The sequence below is a fragment of the Lathyrus oleraceus genome, chromosome 5 (genome assembly GCF_024323335.1).
Source record: "Lathyrus oleraceus cultivar Zhongwan6 chromosome 5, CAAS_Psat_ZW6_1.0, whole genome shotgun sequence".
NCBI lineage: Eukaryota > Viridiplantae > Streptophyta > Magnoliopsida > Fabales > Fabaceae > Lathyrus > Lathyrus oleraceus.
This window is the reverse complement of record NC_066583.1, coordinates 474,963,786-474,968,268: the sequence shown is the minus strand read 5'-3', so window position 1 is coordinate 474,968,268 and position 4,483 is coordinate 474,963,786.

Below are 4,483 nucleotides of genomic sequence, written 5' to 3'. Positions count from 1 at the left end.
TTCCATTGATATAAATTTTGTGACGGTGGCGCTCAGCCGGAGACGGCCGGAGAAGACGGTGGAAACCACTGTCCGCCACCACCTGTAATATGTGCTAGGGTTTGGCCCAAAACGGCAGCGTTTTATCCTGAACGCGCCTTGAACGTTAGGTACGCAGGTTCGATTCCTGCTAGCGTGTGTTTATTTGATTTATTTTTGAAGCACGCCTTCAACCTCCTTGACACCAGCTCGATTCCAGCCTTGTGTGGTTTGTGAATTTTAATTGAGCGCTTGCATTGACCCTGGCTTCCTCTGTTCGAACCACACGCCTTGCATTTTATTAAAACTTTAATTGAGCGTTCCTTTTACCTTAAGAACCTGAGTTCGATCCCTGGTTAATGTGCTTTTGTGAATTAATTTCTGAGCGCCATTGTGACCTAGCACACGCGTGTTCAATACCTGGTGATGCATGTTCCAATCTCAACCTTATTTTATTTTCCACAATTATTTCACATTATTTCATTTTTATTTCATCAACTTTGGAAAATCACTAAAAATAGCATACAAATCCAAATTAATTCAATCTTTTTTCCATATTCTTGTTATGATGTCTATTATTTTTTGATGTTGATTTCCTGATTTTTGCACTTCTGGATTTTTAATTGTGGTTGTGTGATTGGACATTATGCAATATTGACATGTTGTGATCAATTGCTTGTGAAATGCTCATAGTTTGTCCAATTGGTCTGAAATTTGGTGTGATTAATCTCCTCTCATGATATGATTTTTGAGAATTGGTTTGGCATTTTTATCACATTCCATCTCTGTTTGGGACACATAAACATATGGTGTGACAATTTGTGTCACACATTTGGATGATGCTTTTGTTCATTTTCATACACATGTCATTTGATCTCTTCTGATTCCAATTTTTTGCATGATGCTTGTGTTTAACATGTTGATCTCACATAAAAAATTTCATGATCATTGGATGCTTTTCTGTTTTAATATGGATTTTCTATTCTTGATGTCCATTTGTGATCACATTTGCTTGCCTTTGCCTTATCTTGTTCATGTGATGACTTTGCCTTTTGATTTGGCTTTGATCCTTTTTAGGACATGTTCTTGTTTGATTAAATGTGCTTCATGTGAAATATCAACTTCTGTTTTGGTTGTTTGCTTTGCCTTTGACCCTAGTCTTTGCACTAGTGGTTTGCACTCACCAATTGTGTTTGTGTTTCAGGTATCTAGCACTCATGGTTGGTTTGCTCATTATTTGAGATGCAAGTTACCTTGTTTACTAACTATTATTGTGTTGCAGGTCCCTTGATGTGTTGAACTCACTTGAGTGATTGCAATTTGTGACTTGCATTGTGTGCATATTGGAAAGTCCTGTTGTTGTCTGTTTGTTTCTCTGAACACAATACTGATTGTTTGGATTTTATACAGGTACATTAGTCGCTTCTAGCTTGCTTTTTCTTTGCTTTGGAGTGTGGTTGGTACACCACTAAGGTAGTTTAGCCTTCTAACTCTATGTAGTCTGGAAGCCCTGTCGCTTTTTTGGCAGGCGTTTGGCTGAAGTCCTCCTTAAGAGGCAATGACTGTGTTTGTTTATGTTTGTGCCAAAGACCTCCAAGTGAGGCATGTTACTTGTTAAGTCCTCCTAACTGAAGATGCATTTGACAGATAGAAGGGACTAGTAGCCAGTCCCCTGTTATTCGTTGAGTCGTTCATTATGCTCGCACTACGTGCTGATGCTCTTGAACCTAACCCAAGATCTTTGTATAAAGTCAGTCAAGTGGAATAGGGTCCCGCATTCTGGATCCCCATGTTTTCTTTGATTTAAAGCTCACCCAGGCCAGGGTTAAGAGCATGAGGTCCAATCCTCATATCCTTTCATCAGCTTCACCCTGACGGTCAATGTTAGTGGTTAAGAGCTTCAGCATACCCCTACAGTTTTGGCTTGTTTGTCGAGGTTGATATGACCCCTTGACTAAAGCCCAACCAGTTTGTCTGAGCCTCTTGTTTGTATATAGAGTGTGATGATTGCTTGTGTGTTTTCTTTTCATACATGTTGATTTGCTGTTCGTTTTGACTTGCTTCCTGTGCGAGTTAGGTTCTGATTAGATACCTCAACCTAGGGCTATTGTGGATTGCATGACAACTATTAGGCTCGAGTCAGTCTCCCTTTTAGTTTGTTATTCCCCGGTCTCTGGTTAGGAGAAAGTTTCTACCCTGTTAAGGGGAACTACGTCGCCCTGATCCTCATACCAGATGAGGTACGTAGGCAGGAGATCGTGCGAGATCTCTCCGGGCACCCTTTTCTTTTTCTGTGTGTGTTTGCTTGACAGCTATTAGGTCCGAGTTCCTGACTCCCTTTTAGTCTGTGTGTTCAACCTCTTTGTTTCTTTTGACGTCTCAGCGTCTTCTTGGTGTTTGCGTGACAGCTATTAGGCTCGAGCTCCAGACTCCCTTTTTAGTTCGTCAATTGGAGAACCTTTGGTGTTCGCTGGTTAGCGATTATTTATTTGTTTGGAGTCGGATGTAAGCCCATCCATTGGCATTCTGTTTCCTTTTTGCTTTTGTTTGGAGTTGGATGTAAGCCCTGCCATTGGCATTCCATTTCCTTGTTTGTTTTGTGGAGTCGGATATAAGCCCAGCTATTGGCATTCCGTTTCCTTGTTGAGTTTCTTTTGACGTCTCAACGTCTATGTGTTATGTTTTGTTTCGGCGTGCATTAGCCGAACTACGACAACTCTGATTCTCATTCTAGATGAGATACATAGGCATAGGATGCGATATCCTAGCGAGCCTATTCCCCATTTCCCCGAACTACGTCGACTCTGATGTTTGTTTTTGACAAACTACGTAGGCCCAGGTTGCGACATCCTGCCGAGTCCCCTTTCCTCTGTCTTCCTTCACCTGTTTATTATCTCAGTGTGTGTGCATTTTGTGAGCAGTTATTTAGCAACCTTATTCTATTCTTTTGAGCGTGGATCCCGTCGAGTACGACGGACGTGAGGGGTGCTAATACCTTCCCCTTGCGTAACCGACTCCCGTACCTTGCAATCTCTGGTCGTAAGACCATTCCTTTCCCTTTTTTAGGTTTACTTCGAGCGTTTCCTTTCCCTCCTTTGGGATAAATAACGCACGGTGGCGACTCTGTGTTGTTTTTCCCGCCGGTTGTTTTTCGCGTTGCGACACAAGGCCTCACTTAACTTCCCAGTTTTGATGAGAAGGGGCTTAACCATTTTCATTTTAAAATTAAAATAAATAAAGAATCAAATAATCTACTTTAGTTAAATCAACCTATAACATTTTCAAATACTAACACTCAATGTTCTTACCTTTCATTATGCTTTTATTGTCACGGGAGATGACAAAATAACTATTTATTAAGACCCTTATGAAAAGATAAAGGGATTGTGTATTTCACCAAGATAAGTTCACATCTTTCTAAATCAACTGATCAAGTGTCTTATACCATTTAAAATTTTAATTAACTAATAGAGTTATATATGTGTTGTATAACCCTTATTTATCTAGAGAGGTGTATATTTTTTATGCAGGATAGCAAGTCAGACTCCTCTCCAAACTCCCACGTTTGGTTGAGTGATATCCATGCCCCTCATATGCTTGGTTGAGTGAGAGTTATGATCCTCAACTCCAGTGAATCTTCCCCCCCCCCTCCAAACTCCAGCATATGGATGAGTGAGAGATCCAACATTCTCTAGTACGCTCACTTCTTGGCTAGCCATCAGATACCACTTCCACCTATATATAATAACTATTTCTTAGGCCAAGTATGAGAACACTTACATTTTGGCCGATGACTTTTTCTCATATACACATCATTTGTGACGCCAACAAACAAGCAAATGAACCAACCCCAAAAAGACTATGTTCGCAAGATAACGTCGTCCTCGAACCAATCACCAATATTAAAAAAACAATAAACTATGGTCCTAACAAGAGATCATTAATTTATAAATGTTATATTCAAACCATCAGTTGATTTCACTGGCAACCCCGACGAGACACTAGACTTAAGACATTCTCTAACTCTGTTAGCCAAAGGCTTGAAGGGCTATTGTTTCTTTAACAACCCAAAACTAATTAAGATATTATTTTTATTATTATTTCAATTTTATTATATTTTTATGATTTTATTATCTGTATTATTATTATTATTGTTATTATTATTATTATGGTTATTTATATTTATATTATTATTAATAATTACTGAGAATTTATTTGCAAATTAGAAATTTTAGAGATAATGGGAAGAGAGAAAATTGAGAGAAATAAAGGAGGAAAGAAATAGAGAGAAGAATGAGATAAATAGTAAAGGGAGGGAAAAGGGAGATGGAAGAGATAAAAAAAGAAAGACGTATTATGGGAGAAATACAATATTTTTCTCCAAAGCCCTTCTTCTCCAAAAATATAAGAAAAACTCACAAATTCACCAAGAAGGTTGTAGTAGAGTTTGTGCAAGGAAAGAATT